We start from the raw sequence: 18,740 nt of genomic DNA, 5'->3' as shown, positions 1-18,740 counted from the left end.
ACAGAATAAGCAAACACAAGGGATTATCCACAATCAGGGATGCATCCTTATGAATATTCATGATCGGAGGTTGCAAGTGTAGCAGAATCTGGCTCTTTATCAGCTCTATGCAGATACTTACCTGGGGCTTTTTAGGGACTCAGAAGAATCTTTTGATCCTCTTTGGCATCGCCTTTAATTTATCTTTTCTGAAACTTTTACTGTGAGAGAGATTCCTTGGGCCGATTATTTTATATAAATCATGTGCACACTCTTGTATGGTAAACAAATTTAAAGCTTTGTTAAATGGTTGAATGCCTCAGGTAATGTATGAACAATCTTTAACAGACTCACTGGAGTATTTACTTGTTTCAAAGCATGCAGAGACGTGAGAAATGATGATGATACTGGCAGGAAGAGAACGTTATCTGCCTCCATCTTATCTTGCTCTGACATCCTGTGTGTGTGACAGCTGTAACGAAGCATGCACAGGGATGCATGCAAGTTTCACTCAGAACATGAGATGTAAAAAGTGCCCATATTTCAAACACCCGGCAGATGTTTTCCAATAGCAAAACACTAACATGATTCATAAACAAGCAAGTCAGTCGATCCAACCATTTGTCTCCTTCTCAAACGTCTTCCTCATGTCACGTCCAAGAATAACAACTTTTTAGAATTGCATAAGCCCCGGAGTTGCCATTACATCTGCACAACACAACACTGACCTTTTCTAGGAGAAATGAGCAGGAAACTCTGCGTAGATGTTATGAGACATTCTGTACCGACTGCTCAAAAAACTTGGCGACCTAAGAGGGCATCAGAGCTGACCAGAAAGCAGTTTCCAGTGAAATGTGGCCTTCATACTTTCCAAATTAAAGAAACATGAGCATAGAGAATGTTCAAATCCACATCTTCTTATAGTTGGAATCGCACTGACAGGTGAGAAGGTCACTCACAGGTTTGTATGCGGCCCCATACGGTCGAGATGATATTTCCATTACCACACCATAACAGGCCACCGTGGCACAGTTGAAAAGTCAGATCGATCCCACACTGTGATGTTCTCCATCAAAGGAAAGGAAGCTGTTTTGTAGCCATCATACGGCAAGTAATTACGTATTGTTGCTTCACCAACAACAACACCATATACATTTATAAACAAGAAAGAGACTTTTTCTTGTGCCAGTACTTTCCATAGTTTATTCCGTTTGAAGTGTCAAATCTTCGTTCTATTGGTGGTCAAAGAAAAAAGATTCAGTCCCTTAAAGGATCTGCTGTGTTGACTTATGTGACTTTCCTTCTATTCTTAGATGTATTTTAAATGTGCAACTGCTGTTTAAAGAGTCTGCACTTTTAAATGATCTTTGAGCTCCATTTCTTGCGTGAAAGTTGCTATTCAAATAAAGTAATTATTGTTATTATAAAAACATTAATTTCACCTATAATTTCACCACAAAGGATGGTTAACAGTATACCTGATTCTGTGGTAGGATACATACTAAGAAATCGGTGAAATTCATTGCCCTTTAGCATATCACACATACTATATTGTGCATTACATATTGTTCTTATTTCAGTGAAGCCGTGCTGTAGTAGCTAAGAAAAGATTCCTATGTATCTGTTATGAGAATTCTTGACTTTTTTGATATGTGGTGAATGGTGATTTTCCCCACAGGTGGAACAATTTCAAATAATAAAAGACTGTCTTTGTCTTTTAATATTTTGTTTAAAAAGAGGCTGCATAGCGATAATAACTGAGTCTGCGCAATGAAGAAGGCATTAGCGGAAAGGCTTGTGCACAGCCGTCCCGACACCCCAACAGACATGGGATGTCGGGAATGAAAATGATCATCGGATACGACAATTTGACATGTACAGCATGCTCGGTGTCGATGACAAAGGGGACCAAGAGATCTTTCCTGCACAAATGTAAACATGAAGATGCAGTCCGTCTGACAGGTCTCTCACCAAGTCATGGCAGGAATTTGAAGCATTACTCCTCTACATTCTAAATAAATAAATACACAGCGAGTTAAAACACTAAAAAGTTTTAAAACCCTACTTACTTAACCAATTTGCATCTGTTTTGCCTTTGCAGCCTGTTCTAATGAATAATAACGTATGCTTATTCAGCTGGACTCATTAACGAATATTCAGAAACATATTTTTAAATGCAATTTTCCGGGTTCACTAGATACAATATGACACATTCTTGTACTGCCTCTGCTACTTCTACATCTTGTATATAAAATGTAGCATATTTTTTCTGTGGTTTGTATGTCTCTGCTCATCTTTTGAGAGTGCAGTTTTGGTTGCAGGTAAATTCAGTGTCTCTTGTCTTCTTGTAAACAAAAATGAAATATTCCCCCAGCAGCAGCTATACGAGTCTGGATAAGGATCTCAGAGAGATCAACTGCTAAGCACACAGCGGAAATGAAATCTAAACCAATGTTTAGTGATAAAGAGCGGAAAACAAAGAGGGTAACGGCTCAGAGGCGGGAGCGGTAACAGATGTGGTTTCAGTTTAGAGCGCAATTCATCAGATTTAATTCGAGTAATATCGGTAGAAGAGTAATGACCCCGCTTAAAACCACTGAAGTGCTGACAAACAGCTTTAATGTGCATGCATATGTAAACTGAGTCACTCTTGCATGGAAAATGTGAGGCAGTTGTGGGGAGTTTTTGCCCGCTCTGCCTGTTTTGTGGGACGCAGAGCTGAGCCCACTTTGAACTTTATGCCCCAGTTTCTTACAGTCAGACACAGCAGGCATCATCCCACTGTTCCCCCATGAAAGCAGCTCGGACCGGCCATTATCCGGCAATAAAGCCTTTGGCTACGCTGTATGGTGGCCAAAGCCCCGGGGGATGAGATAAGACGTGAGGGTGGATTTGGCTCTCAAAGCTGTAAATCTTTTTTACATGCCCTCCTCCCTGCTCATGTTGGAGGCTGTTGCTGTCTGAGCTAATTGGCTGAAAGGACTCTCAGCTGAAAGCTATGAAAAGAAAATTGATGGTGGCATCTGATTGGCTTTGCCTACACATGCAGGAGTCCGGAAAATGACAAAAGGATGAAACAAGGCCTTAAGAAATTAAAGAGAAAGGATGACAGGGATGTAACAATATATCATAATAAGTATTGTGCATAAGAAAATGAATCACAATGACCCATTTTCAGATCACTAAGTAGTAGTAGTTGTTCAGAGTTTTAGGAAATATGCTTATTTGCTTTCTTTCTAAAAGTTGAAACCTCTCATATTTGAATACTCAATATGAAGTTAGAACCAGGAGTAGATGCATTAGCTTAGCTTAGCATAAAGACTGGATGCAGAGGCAAACTGCTAACCTAGCCCTGTCTAAAGATAAAAAAAAAATGTCACTGACCTAGCCAAGAAATTTTTTTTCAGACTGCACAATCAGGCCAGCAGTCAAACGTGAACAAAGAAAGCCAGGTGAGAATGTACGTTTAATCTGAATACATCTGAACCACCTTAACAGCTGACTGGTGACAGAGTCTTAGAATAGATCAGTCTGTGAATATTATAAAGTTGAGGTTTGTGGATCATTTAGGTGTTGGAGACAGACAGATCAGATCAGACATTTGCTTCTTCATCTATACATCTATACACTTTCTTAAGTTTAGTGTTTCACAGATGAATGGATAATAATTGCATGTAAAACTAACTCATTTTGTTGGTAAGATTTGTTTTTTACATTTTTACACAAAAAACTTGAAAAATAATAATTAAACTTTTTTGCACATTTTATCCCAACTTTGTCAGAAATATCATCACAGTCTAATAATAAGAATTATATGATTATCAAACCATGAACTGTATTGTGTCGTACCAAAATCTTATCCAAAAATAAAGATAGAGAGATAATGGCAAAACATTTTAATCAGGGCAGGAAGTGTGCAAGAAGCTGTGTTTTGGAAACAGCAGCTTGGAGGGGAATAATGACCTTGGACATGTGCCCATGTCTGTTTCAGTCAGCAGACTGTGCGCTGCTGCTGTGAGTTCCACTGCTACAACACCTGAATGAGTGTGAAACAGCAAGCCATTACAATAATGCCCAAAAGAGACGAGGTGTGTGTGTGCGTGTGGGTGTCGGTACAGCATGGGAGCATTGATTTGAAGCTTGCAGCCAATTCTGAGAACTACATTCATAAAAATCTTATCTCTGTATTACTCGCTCTGACTCGAAATAAGGCAACACGTCAGAATGAAACAAGACAAGTTGCTTGTGATGACGAGAAGTCAAAGTAACCCTCTGTGGCGGTTCCTAATTTGAGCTGTTTTTTAATTATCATCCCCAGGGGTGTCACATCTGTCAGAGGTCATTGTCTCTGATTAAGCTTAAGCTGCGATTTCTGAAAAATTAAAAGGGAACTAAACGGACGTTGTGTATGTGCAATGGAGAATTTAGTGCTGAAATGAAAAAGTCAATTAATCAATTAGTCATCTGAAATAATTAAATATTTAAAACACAAATTAAGAAAAAAAAGACAGATATTCACCTGTTTTTCCCAGTATCATTGTGTTTTGAGTATGTATCTGCGTTTTCAAGTGTTGGTTGAACAAGAAAAGCAATTTAATATAACTTATGGTGGACATTTTTCACTATTTTCAGACATTTTAAAGACTGAATGATTAATCAACAATGGCAGAATTGTAAACAGATGACTCATTAATGAAAATAATCATTAGTTGCAGCCCTAATCGCATTAACTCCTCAGTATGGTCAGTCCTGCCTAACCAGTATTTTCCATTTCACAGGTGCAAGTGAGCACAATACGTATTTTTGCCAATTTCTTGTGATGAATACTCTGTGTCCACTTTCCATTTCCTTTCCCTCTTTTTTCTTAACTCTTGCCTGATCCTCCCATCCCTCCTGCTTGATATATCCTCCCAGTTGTGAATGAATGGGACTCAGTGTTAATGGAGGATGTGAAGTCACCCCCTTGGCAGAGGAACACAGGTTGGCACCTGGACGGAGCAGCTGTCTCGCTGTCTGTGACTGACAGATTGCAGCTTGGGAACCCGGACAAGCAGCCACACAGCCGGGCGGACGGCGACCTGGATACCGGCCATTCAATTAATCTTCACCACCATCAGCCTCACAGCCATTTTGACTCAGTCACTGCTCCGGTGCAGATTTACTCACCTGTGTTCCCACTCCAGACCGGTGGAGTGGAGCCCAGTTAGACAATATCCCCCTTTTCCATTTCTACAACCAAGGAGAAGCACAGATGCACGTCCAAATGGTTTGACAATTCAGCTGGAATGCTGAATTATACACAGAGCTGTATGTCTCTCTAATTTAATAGATCAACATTTGACAGTCCTCATAACTTAAGTCCAGCAAGATGTATTTCTACTGTAATTTGATCAACTAATCTGTTGCACAGAAGTTGATTTTGGCCCTTGTATGAATATGAATGGTTGTATTTTCTTGACTTGTTAACCTCAAGACTCTTTCTTTCATTCAATGTGCCGTCTGCTTCTGATCTAAAGTTACAGTGCATGGCTCTACAAATTTCATTACTGTCTGTCAACCTGCTGACCCAAGTCACATTTCATTTGTCTTGGCTTGTTTGATTCAAATATCGAATTCAGAGAATGAGGTGTTTTTAGGTTTAAGCTCAGTTTTAGAGAGCTAAAACAATCAATTGATTAGTTGGAAAACCTATCAACAGTTTAAAAATCAAAATCAATTATTAACAATATTTATTAAGTAAAAATGCCGCTGTTTTTCTTGTTTTATATCATTATAAATTAAATATATTCAGGTTTTGGACTATTACTACTACAAGCAATCTGAAGATGCCACCTCAACTTCTAATTTCTAATATTTGACTAAACACTTGCACATTAATTGCTAATGACAATAAGAGTTAGTTAAAAAAATATTATATATTTAGCTTTGTTTTACAAAATACAAAAAGTAAAAGTTAACATTTCCCCTGTTAAGCACTAGAGTCCCTTTATGAAGAACCCAAGCTGGCCCAATTTTATTCGCTGTTGTGCACTATAGACTCAGCACCTGCTCTCCCTTTGCTCATAATTTAAAGATAAATTAGCTCGCTGTGCTTCATAAGTACACACAGCCCTCTGTAATGGAAGTTATCTTCATGGTCAATCTGCATATTACGTTTTCTTTGAGAAATTCATGGTCTTTATGACCTTACGGTCTGTGAAAATCTCTTGTGATCACAGAGCTAAAAAAAATCCAATTTAGGTTCCTCAAGCAGGCTGTGAGGTTTAATGAAATGGTTGCTGTTAGCCACTCTGCTGGGGTATCTCTGCTAGTTCAGAGAGGCATGTTAACCCATCAGAACCATGCTAATTTCTCTATGGTTAAATGTGGAGGCGAGCAGTCATCATGCTGTTGTAAATTATACAATGCAAAGTGAACATCTTTTGCGTTAAACCAATTATCTATGTTTGATCTGTGACCGGAACACCAAAGAGGTCTGCGCCTGTGAAATCAGCTTTAATCACACTTATTTGCATAGAAATGGATATTGATTGGCGGAAATAGCCACCCAGCTATGGCACTGCTGTGCCACTGAAAACATTTCTCATTTAATCCTTATTGTGTTCTCTCAGGGAAGACAACAATCACCAAGATGAAAACGTGATTTTAAAGCTAAAACTGTACAACAAGGTGAGCTTGTCCTCTGAGCATGAATTCCACCAGCAGGATAAGGGTATGCAAAGGTTGAGGATATCAAAACCGGATAGCTATCAAACTGTTTCACACGAAGCAGAGGTAATGTGATCCCCCGTGGTGCACACGCTGAAACACTGAGCACAAGATTTGAAGTGAGCTGAATGAAAAATAACGTGCATCCACGCTCTGGCACACAGCAATGTTGTGCAGAATTCACAACTCGGCATCACTTCAAAAGCCTCTATGCGGTCTTCCTCACTTCAAACATAAACATCACAAAAATATACTCCTCAAGTTGCATCTGTGGCGACTGAACTGACAGCAAATGGGCTGCTGTTGCCTGTCAAACGAGTTAAGAACTATGCTGAACCAATGGCTGAAAATTATACCGATTTGATTGACAGGTTTCCATTACTCTGGAATAATTACTTCATCATAACCCTATTAGAGTATAAAGTTTATTTACATGCCTGTGCCATTTAAAAATCTCATTAAATCCCCACAAAATGCAAATGGGAGCAAATGATATGTACTTCTATTTACCTCCAGCAATCTTTCAGTTCATGTTTGCTATTTGAATTCCTTTGTCGGCTCATTAAAACCTTCAGTCCCAAACCAATGAGGTTTGTTTCCTGGCATGTTTAAAATTTTCCTCAGGAAGACACAGAGTGCTAGAGGAAGAATGTCCACTAAAATACTGTTTATTTCCCATGCAGCACTTATAAGAAAGTGGAAATGTGAATATTTCCTATGAAAACATGTTTCTGTAATATATCCTGCCATTATACAGAATTAAACTTAACATTATCATTCCATTAGCAAAGCCCTGTTGGTGATTATTATAGGATATGACAATAATGTATACATATATATGTATATGAAACCTTGCAATGTTTGCAGAATAAATTTATTCGTAACCACGGAAACAGCCAAGGACCATTGTTAATGTAATTCAATGCATTTCAAATAATATCTAAGTGGTGAATGCCAGGAAAAAGAGACATTATTACTGCTAAGTTATACATTCAGTCAAGACCCCCCATCTCTCAAGCTCTCATAGTGACTACTGTTTGTACTATCTGTACTTTCAAAACTCAAATGTGCCTTTGTTTTTAAATGCTTTTAGCAAACAGGAGAGAGAGGGACCTTCATGGTTAAGACGCTGACAACTAGACTATTTCTATTCACCTTCTTCTTAAATAACATAAGTCTGTGTGGACAAATGAATGAACGGGCCTTCAGTTTTCTACGATACGTGAACACCACCGTTTAAAGCCAAGAAACACTGTCAGGTCAGGGTGATGATGTTTGTTGACACTATGTTTGCCTTTGAAAAGCTGAAGTTGTGTGTTGGTGTGACGCGACATTGAAGAAAGGATATTGTGTGTCAAGGCTGCAACTAAAGGTTGTTTTGATTTATCATTTAGTTTAAATATAACTTAGAAGTTAATATTCAGACTATTTTCTAGATTGAGGCCATAAAATGTTACAAAAATAGTGAAAAAATGCCCTTCAGTTTGCTTGTTTTGACCAGCATATATGCCTAGAAATAAACAGCAAATCCTTACATTTGAGAATATTTATCATTTATAGTTTAGATTAATATAAGATTAAGATAGTGACTGTTGCAGCTCCACTGCCAATCAACAAATCAATCAATCCACTAATAGGCCTATTACCTGTGTTTTTTCTTTCAGCTTGCATACACACATTATTCCATGCTGGTACATTAAACTTTGTTATATATATATATATATATATATATATATATATAGTGTATATATGTGTATTTCTGGAAACTGTGTGTATTTATGGGAAAATGGGTGGTGACCCTGCATGGAAAACTGATGTGTAGCATCCTTTCCAGCACAACGGGATTTGGCTCAATTGTTTTTCTCCAGAGACAGGACCTCTTCAAGAAAAAAAAAATCTTTCTCACAAGAAACCACTACAATCACAAGCAGGCCCTCATAAATCAAATGTGTATTTCAAGGAGAAAACCATTCTGGTTCCCCTTCAATGACTCCTTGAGCTCAGCTTAGTCGTCTTGTGATGCAGTTTATTGATTCTATTGAGTATTGTAACAGAAATATTCAATTTTTCCAAAAGAGCAGCTTCCTAAGCATGGAGAGGTATGACGAAGACGATGGAGTGTGGCAGCTTCGATCGAAAGTCCCAGTTTGCTGAAGTGCTGAGGCAGCACTGTTCTCTGTGGAGTCAGGTACTGATGTCTCCCTCCTGATTCTTGAGTCAAATATCTTAGAGAGATTACAGTAGATTAACACATACAATAATGTTTCCCTTTTTGATCTGGGATAAGGACACACATCAGCTTGAGTCATCTGAACTTAGAGCAACCCCTTGTAGCCTAAGAAAAACATGCACTGACGCTGGTAAATGTAGCTTTTTCTGCGTCAAGCCATAGGGGGAGTTTGCATTATTTATTCACATAATGTTAGCTCATATGAAACCAGACTTGAAAAAAAGTGATGAGTTCATTTAGGTTCTCTCTAATGTCAAGTCTCTTCCATTAGAGTGAAAAAGTGAAAAAACTATGTGTCAAGATTAATTTATAGGGAAAATGCAACAACTCTCAGGTCTAAAGACACTTATAAGACAAGGCTGGTGATATTCTATATTTTTCTTATTGTCAACAAATTATATGAAAAACCAAAACTAGCCACCAATAAGTAATTTCTTTTTGAAATGACATTTAAATATTACTTATTTGTTTTGCCAAGTACACTTTGAGGGAAACGTAATTATTATATTATTATATATATATAGTATATTCAGTGGGAAGCTCTGTGCTGTCGTATTGAAGTCGTAGGGAGGTGGTGGGGGTGCAAGGGGGGTCTATAATGTGTGCATGACCCAGTCCCAGGTGTGGTTAGGTTTTAACTAACAAAAGCCCTTTGGTTAAAAAGAGTACTCCATTGATTTTGCGTTGCTCTCGAATAACACTGTCGCAGTCATGATGGAGAGTTTATAAAAAAGGATCAAAATCCATGCAGCAACCTTAGTCTGTATAAATAATGGACCTCATCTCCATGATGTCACCCATACTTTTCTGAAGAGCCTTTGTGAAGCTCATTGTGATGGCTCTGGCCGTCATCATCTTGGCAGTCCTGACTCTGCTTGCTCCTGGCTAATCCAAAAATGGGCAACGACATGGAGTGTGGGTGAATCTGTGGCGGACTGAATGACGCCTGGTTACTGAAAACAGCTCCCCACCTGTCAGTCTCTCAAAGCAGCCATGTCCTTAATTATGCATAACTTTAAAGGACCAGTGTGTAGGATTTAGTGGCATCTAGTGGTGAAGTTGCAGATTGCAACCATTTGAATACAGCTGAGTGTTCCAAACTTGTAAGAGAAACAACAGTGGCCGCTCTATCTAGATCCACTGTTTGGTTTGTCCTTTCTTGGCTACCGTAAAAACATGACAGTTCAACAGAACAATTTTTATTTTCAGGGGATTATACACTAATGTAAACATACTCATGAACCTGTAAACATGTTTATTTCTGCTGTAAAGTTGGACATTTTAGTATGGGGTCTTCTGCAGATTGACTCACTTTTGTAGCCAGCCTCAAGTGGATGTTTGAGGAACTGCAGTTTTTACTTCTGTGTTGGCCTTTATATGCCAGCCATGAAGGTTGCCAGAGATATCACCTATGCCATGCAGTCTTCTTCCTTGTCAAAACCTGGTGCCACATTACCCACAATGCAACTTGACCAATGACCAATGAGTGTTTGCTCAAAGATTGGGGTTATTATTAGGAATATTAAGCAGAGCTGAGGAGCAGCATACAAGAGTCTGACAACATCACTTTGTTGCTACTGCCACTTACGTTGAAACTATATATTTATGACCTAATTCAGTATGAATGAATCAGCTCAAGGCTGAGAGCAACAGACAGAATAATGAAGCCAAACAGTATTGAGAAGCAGATGCAGATTTTGATGGTTTTGAAGATATATATAGAATAATGCCAGCCTTATCTTTTAAAAAACAATAATTACATTAAACATCAAAATGTAACAAAAACTGTTTTAAGGTCCATTAAAGCGGACACTTTGAAAATCTAAGGTAAGGTTTTCATTCACTTTAGATGGTATGAAACTTAATAATAATAATAATAATAATAATAATAATAATAATAATAACAGGCATTTTGTGTATTCAGTCTATACTGGATTGTTTTAGCTATCTGTGTGTTTCCAGTATTGATTTTTAGAGAGTGTGCTGAGTGAAAATTTTTCTGCTGTATTTTTCTTTCAATGTTATTACTTAAAGATGAATAAAGCCATTTTTCTATTTCTGAAATTGCATTCCATGATCTTTGTTTGGCCCTTATATTGGTGCTGAATAGCTTGTACAAATATCATTAGGGTCAGGCTGTAATCACCATTCAGCCTTGACACACACACAACATGGAATAAAAGAGATGAGTAATTCTCTGGCTGGAAAGAACCGCACGGCAGCAGCTGCCTGAGCTCTTGGGAGTTGAAACCAGACTTAGCAACAAACACGTTTGCATGGAAGACAAAATAAAGACATTTCATCCCTGTTTCTTGACCAAAACTATTGGAAACATATTGTATCCAATGGAAACAGTGAATCACTCAAGCATGAGGTCAGCTGCACCCGTTCCTTAGAAATCCCCACTATGATTTTATCAGACATCTTTTCCACCCCCTCTCACTAACAGGCATGTGTAAAAGCTATTATTTTTAATCTCATTTGACTGTCCTGCTGGGTACTTTACAACATTTGAAACTCTTCCTATTATGCAGAACACAAAAAAACTCAAAGAAACTGTGTAAGAGCGGACTGTGGTCTGCTGTTCATAAAAATACTCTTTAACAAAAGAACAGTGGGGGGTTCTGCTCTGCTCAGAGACACTTTGCCGAGTTTCTTTCTCATGATTTAAATCGGAATAGGTGCAGTTTCATACTTCCAATCCAGGTGATATAGGAAATAAACATCACAAATCCAGGGATGGATGTTACTCTCATGAACACTAGTGAGTTTATTACAGAACATCAACCTGGTCCTACAGAATCATTCTTGAATCAACTACAAAATAAAAGCTTTTCTATTTCATTTCTTGTAGCTCCAATTTCAAGGACATACAAAACTGGAGACAACCAAACTTCACAGACTATTTTGTGGTTCTTTGATCAAATCTGGAGGTTTACAAATCCAGTAGTGCAGTGGAAAACTGACACACCATGATTTGGTCTTGCTGCCCACCAATAGTGTGCAGCGATGCGCTGATTTGATAGTTACAGTAATGCACAGCGCTTATAAGGGTAGTACAAATTTCAAGCATACTGCCAAATATTAGTACTTTGATCTTTGGCATGCTGTTTCAGAGGAAGCAATCCTAGAGTGTGTGTGACGAAACAAGCAATTGAATGCCACGGCCAAACTGAATTACCTGAGGTTCTGGTCCAAATATCTGGTAATTCACTTCAGTGGAATTGGCTCGAAGGTGAAAAAACTCTCACAAGGGTCTCAGGAACAAGCTCACATAGACCCACACAGGAACTCACACATTCCCTCCTGTCGCCTTGCTAATGTATGTGATGAAACACACAAATCAAACGCAGGTATGCAATTTTCTAAGCCCAGAACACACAGAGAGAGGTAAAAAAGACCTTTTTTCACATTTGTTTTCCTTTTTAGTTATTTCCACAGGGCTTTAATAGAGACACAGGCTGAGACAGGCTTGTTGCTGAGAGGCATGTCTGACTGCAGACGTGGGGCACACTGCAGGCAGGGTGACTCATATGCTCTGGATGACTTGCTGAAGAGACAACCAGCCATTACGCAATCACTTCATCATCACCATCATCATCATCATCATCATCATCACTGTTGTTGCCATTAGAGGCTTTGAGGATAAATAGTTGCAAACGGTCTGACTAGCCGATTAGATTGCGATCATCCTCGAGTGAGATAGACAGCAGGCAATCAGAAGAATTCATATTGTGAGAAGATGAAATTTTTGAAAATCTATAACCTCCCTCAGGCTAGTTGTTTATTGCAATAAACGAAAGGACATATACTGGCAATAGTGGATGTTGGAAGCTTTTGAAACTAGAATGAGGAAAACAGCAACAAAAGGCTTAATGGTAGCCAGCCCATTACAATACTTGTAATGATGATGATGATTGACTCGGCAAGGTGGTGGCATCACTGATATGAGATGATATGAGACAACATTTCTCAGCTGAGCTTGCTCTTAGTGAATCCACCTCTCGCAGACTAAATTGTGGCCGCATGCGGCTACAACCGCGGTCAGACTTTGATTTGTTGTAGTTGCTTGCGCTTCGCGATGAATCATCTCTGGTCTACATGCATATCTCCCTGTTGGGGAGCATAAGTTAAGTTGGGGGAAGGTGTCTGTCTTTCTGCTGACGGATAAACACACATTCTCAAATCAATGTGAAATATTTGGCCTTTTGCTTTCCCTGGTAATTGCAGTGCATTCTGTTATATTCTTTCATCTTGGAGGCAAACACCCTAACTAAATTCTTAAATTCTGAGCTGTGGTATTTTTATATTGTAGACACCATAACTCACTGCAAGGTTAAAGCAAAGCAAAGCAAAGCAAATCTATCAAATATACAGACATAATGTGGTCTCCTATAAATCCTTCTTTGCCTTAATGGTCTAAATAACCAGCCAGTGAGCAGCTGTCTCAGTGTCCTCTGTCCCCTCCCCCACTGTCACCCCCCCCTTTAACCAACTCCTCTATAAAGGAAAGAGCGCCACAATAATACAATGAGGGTCCATTAGAGACTTGGGCAATAATGGGTTTATACTGTTTCTGTATTTATTTAGTTCCTACAGAGAGCTATACCTGTTCAGCACATGGGTCAATGGTGAGCTTTAAGGGTCAGTTTTTCTTCATTCAACGATGGTATGGAGCCATGCAGATTTTTTTTTTCTTCTAAGGCATCTGTCTCTGAGATTTCTGCCAAAGTGCAATGGACATGAATTGGATGTTTATGGTGCTTAAAGCATGGAAAAATAACATTAACGCTGGCATTACTCTACTCTTACTACTATGATTTTCTCTTGATTGTCAACAAATCCTATAAAGACACCAAAACCAACAAAGAAATAATTCTGCTAACAATATTCCCTGTCTAGCCAAAGTCTGTTATAGCTTATTCCTCTGTGCCATATACCTTTGTTGTGAAGAGTCCAGCCTTTTCTGGAAATTATCTAGCCTTTTAAAATTAAAATTAAAATTAAAATTAAAATTCAACAATATGACTTTTTAAAGATTTATATCCACAGTAGGTAACCAAAGGACATGGGACTGAGAGCCACAGACAGGCTGGGGAAGTAGGAAGTATTGAGAGACAGATCAACACACTATTGGTTTTGGTCTTTTCATGGGATTAGAGCTGTCTTTAACCGATCTATTTATGTATATATTTTGTGTAATTTAAACCTCTCTCTGTAATCTTGTTATTTGTGGATTGGCAGCTGACGATACTATATCATCTCGCTGCATGTATCAAGTGTGAACGTTTAAAGGACCCTAGTAATAACAATAAAAATGCGATCAAGTACTTTCTACTAATGGAACAGTCTAGGAGGAATTGTTTTTTTTAATTAGAGGGAGAAGGATATGACATGCAACAAAGGTCCTTGGCAGGAGTCCAACTGGAAACACTGGCGGCTATATGGCATGTGCCTCAACCACTAGGCCACTGGGATGTCGCTTGAATTGTTTTAATGTAGTATTTCAATAGGCCTACTGTGGCAGACCACAAGTGAAATTCCATTCACCTCCATTATAATGGGGTGGAAGAAGAAATGTCTATGTCTAAGATCTGGGCAAATAACTATGCACATGATTTTACACCATTTAGGGTTGGTGATAAAATATGTGTTTTTTTGTGTGAACTGGCCCTTTAAGTGTATATTTTATGATGTTTATTCCCATCAAATTCCAGTAGATGTAGTTTTCCTGTTTTATAGGAAAGATTATAGTCTTATAGCGTCTCTTATTAAGGGACCCATGCTCCCTCCCCTTCTGCTTCCCTTCACCCCTCACCCTTACCACCCCACCACTAGAGAGAGAGAGAGAGAGAGAGAGAGAGAGAGAGAGAGTCTGACTCCCACCGTTCATATCGAAAGCTTGAGAGAGAGAGAGAGAGAGAGAGAGAGAGAGAGAGAGAGAGAGAAGCAGAAGAGAAAGAGAGGCTGTCACAGCGCAGAGACTCTACAACTTGTTCACACAACGGCAGCGGAGGAAAAAAAAACATATTATTACGCGGACTTACAAATGCCATTAATCCCGTGAGCGGTGACCGGAATGGAAATACACGAGCCGGCAACGAGAAGTTGTTTGATCCGGGTGGTCGTGTGAGCACCGCAGGCTCCCAGAAGAAACTCATGGTATGTTTTATTGCACACAGTATTATGTTAACACGCTCTCCAGTCCTTGTGCGTCTTGATTCCCGGCAGTGCGTTCATTTCCCCCTTGAACACTTTCTGTTGTGAAATCTGTCTCCTTGTCCGTGTGGGTGAAGTTCATGCCTTTTTCAGACTGTGTCTCAGAAGCGAGTGGTTGCAGAAATGGAAAAGTTTTTTTTTTTTTTTGAGTGATTTGACTGTGTGTGCCCTGTATAAAACCGGAGACATCGCCAATATAACGGGCTCCTTTCAGCGGAGAGGCGCCCGCTGCCCGTAGAGAATGAATGGGTCACTATGTATTCTAATCTAACTCAAGAGTTGACTCAGTTTTCATCGTTTTTAAGAGGCAGAAAGAGCTGCAGCTTGGTAGAGTTATCAGCAGGTTGTGGAATAATATTGGGGGGAATTATAATCAATCATTAGATACTATCGGAGACATCTAATCACGTCGCTATGACTTCTATAATTGATTAGTTTGAATCGAAACAGCCAGAATCAGATATTTTGTCACATTTTTTCTTTGTGACTGTGCAGGAGATATTTGACTTCCATTTATGAAGATGCGTTGTTACGCTCTTCAGCCGTGAGAGCCAAAACAAAAGGATTTCCTGCTGACCAATGAGAGGAAGGGAAGAATCAGGAGGGGACGGAGTGGTCCTCTCTTCTCTTTGTCCTGTACCTGAGACACCAAATAGACCACTGACTGCTGCGAGGCAAATATGAGACTGAGTGGGAATGTTGTCCAGAAGGAAAACTATCTGTTTTAATTGATTTTTGAGTGAAATTCAACCTGGTTGCACACACACAGACGCACCTTAAATCATCAGATTATTAGAGGCTATGAAAACCAGTGTGTTCAGGATCTTTAGAGCTATCAAAGTATCTGCTAATTAAGCTTCCAACAGTTCACACCACAGCATCCTTAATTGACAAGGAGCAGTTTACAGATCAAGGTTTTCGCTTTCCTTAGTTGCATTTAAAAGCATCTCAAGATATAAACATCTCCAGTTTACTGCTACAATATGGATTCATGTGAGGGCTGATAAGTTTTTGGTTAATGGTTAAGACAAGGCCCTCGGGGTGCATCACATCACTTTAACCTCCTCCTTCTTCCCCTCATTACTTTCAAGTTGAATAAGTTAATGTGCAGTGTAACACAAGGGGTTTAATTACTGTACTTGAGCTCTCAATTAAGCACATGGTAGCTGCTTGCCAGCACATTAGCCAGAAGAGTTTCAAACACAAAGTGAAGGGAAATCTGACAAAACGGAGGCGAACATGATGAAGTGGTGGGAATTTGTTAAGAGCACTGTGGATTAGTTGGATGACAGAAAATTGCTTTGCTTTTCTTTGATTTATATTATTGTAAACTGAATATTTATGTATTCTGGACAAAACAAGCAATTTGGAGATGTCATCTTCGGCTATGGGAACTTGGTGAGGATGGTCCTTTTTGGCAGTTTATTTGGACATTGTATATGTCCAAATAATTAGACTGAACTAATACTCAATGAAATCCAGGAACAATAATAAAAAAAACGCCATAAAGAGCACTTACAGTTTCAAAGCACAAATTTCATAATTATGCAAGTCTAATTTTTAGATGATGTACACTCTGCATGTGTGTGTGTGTGTGTGTGTGTGTGTGTGTGTGTGTGTGTGTGTGTGTCAGGAGTGTGTTGCAGTGTGTTTAAAAGTTGACACAGAATCTGTGTGGTAAGCAGAGACGTAGGTGTCATAAATGTGGTGGGGATTCTCTTTCTCGCTGAAATATATTATTACACAGCGAGTGGGATGGATGATTAGACTGATTTAGACGCCATGACAGGGTGTAGTCTAGGCCTCTAGCAGGCACTCTGTTTTGTTTGAGCTCATTTCATCTCTCCCACCGTAGATTGCGCGCGGAGTGACTGAAGCACTTTGATGAATTACTCTGTCCAGGATAAGTTGAGCTATGATATTTCTGGCTGATCGTTCTTGATTTAGATGCGGCGTCAACTTTAGGTCTTTATAGTGACTTGATGAAGTATTCATTTAAAAAGACCTTAAAGTAAATAAACAATGAATCACATCACCCCGTGTTGTCTAATCTGCACGTGAATCAGAGCTTTGTGGAAAGAACCATGAATGAACAATATTTATGTCATAACTCTTATCAATTATGAAAAGGGAAGACGTTAGAGTTTTTCAGCTAAACTTTGATTACATGTAAATGGGATCACAGCAGGAAGTGCAGCTTTTAGGGGGAATTTTCCGTCGCTGGTTTTCATTAGAGATTCCAGTGATAATGCTTCTTTCAGTAATAGACCAGCTGTAGACTCTTAATTATTGCAATACAGACAAAGAGGGAATGCCTTTGTTATTGAAATCTTTGTCGGAGAATTCTCAAGGGAAGGGAATTAAATTGAAATGGCGGAGGGAATCTCGGGGAACTCAATTTAAATGGCCTTTTTAAAGGCCACTTCATCATGAAAACGGGGGGAGAATTTGGCAGCAAACATGCGCAGGACTGTTGCCCTTTTCAGATTCATGGATTTAAAGTCATTAGCCAGCGACAGTGAGAAAACATATCCTCATGTTTGGACAAATGTAGAACCACAGACTGGATTAGCATGAGTCAGAAGATGAAAAGTGAAAAGTGTTTCTTCAAAGCTTTTTTTTTTTTTTTTTTTACATTTGTTCCAATGTTGTTAGAGGATTTTCTTTGTGTAATTTGCACAAGATGCACAGTGAATTGTGTGCAGCGGAGCAGCTTATATTAGCCCAGACAATCGGGTCCAAATGAAGACTTTCATGTGAATTGTTCAGCCATCCTACATTTAATGTCACACAGATTTAACACACTGGTGCTCTTGTTTATTCACACTGTTTTCATTTAGAAAAAAAGAGAGAGTGCTGTCTTTATTCCCATCCTTATTAGGAAATGTGCATATTTTGAAATAGATTCATAATTTGGTATGGCCCTGGCCGTGTTTTGATTAATCAACATTAACTAGAAATCAGAGGCAGTGATAAAAATGGCCTGCACGACTCGCTGCCAACTTCCTTTTGCTCCGCTTTGTCTTTTGTGAGAACACAGGCCTGTCTGGGACATTTTGCACCAGATGGGGCAACTGACTGTCCCAGAGCCTCAGTGTCTCATCCCAAAAACCTCTGACCAGTCCTTCAGATACCCCACGTTCGCTCATTTTCCCAGTGACTCACACATTCTGGCCCTGCTCTGATAACTCTGACACCTTTTTTTTTCTCCCTTCTTTGGGATACATCTCCTTTTTCAGCCTAAGAGCCTGAAGCGGCACTCTGTGTTTCTCAAATGAAGCATTTGACCTCTCTTTTAGGGGTCTTTTATTTCAGTCATTGCTGCAGGAAGCTTAGTGTCAAATGTGCATCAGGGGCTGCTGTGTGCAGCACGAAAGGGCTCCTCTGGGGCACAGGGCACACAGACTCCATATGGACCCTCAACCCATATGCAGGGAACATTAACATATGATGGGTCAGAATTGGCCTTTCTTATTCTCACCCACTACGATTTGGTTCTAAAACAGGCATCCATAAATTCTACTTGGAAGCATTTAGTCATTCTGTAGTGTATGTAACCTTGCTGTTAATGTTTGGTCATGTTTTGAAAATTAACCTCACTGGA

General features: G+C 39.2%; 1 protein-coding gene across 1 annotated transcript in view; it reads left to right on the top strand.

Moving 5' to 3' along the window:
* Positions 1–14,859: 14,859 nt before the first annotated feature.
* Positions 14,860–18,740, top strand: part of LOC127373309 (carbohydrate sulfotransferase 15-like) — a 34,500-nt gene continuing 30,619 nt past the window's right edge. Inside the window, 1 exon segment of the mRNA XM_051417668.1 lies at positions 14,860–15,079. The gene's annotated coding sequence lies outside the window, so the exon portion shown is untranslated.

The sequence above is a fragment of the Dicentrarchus labrax genome, unplaced genomic scaffold (assembly GCF_905237075.1).
Source record: "Dicentrarchus labrax unplaced genomic scaffold, dlabrax2021, whole genome shotgun sequence".
NCBI classification, from domain to species: domain Eukaryota; kingdom Metazoa; phylum Chordata; class Actinopteri; family Moronidae; genus Dicentrarchus; species Dicentrarchus labrax.
Note: the sequence above shows the minus strand (reverse complement) of the source record. Positions and strands in the feature narration are given on the sequence as shown.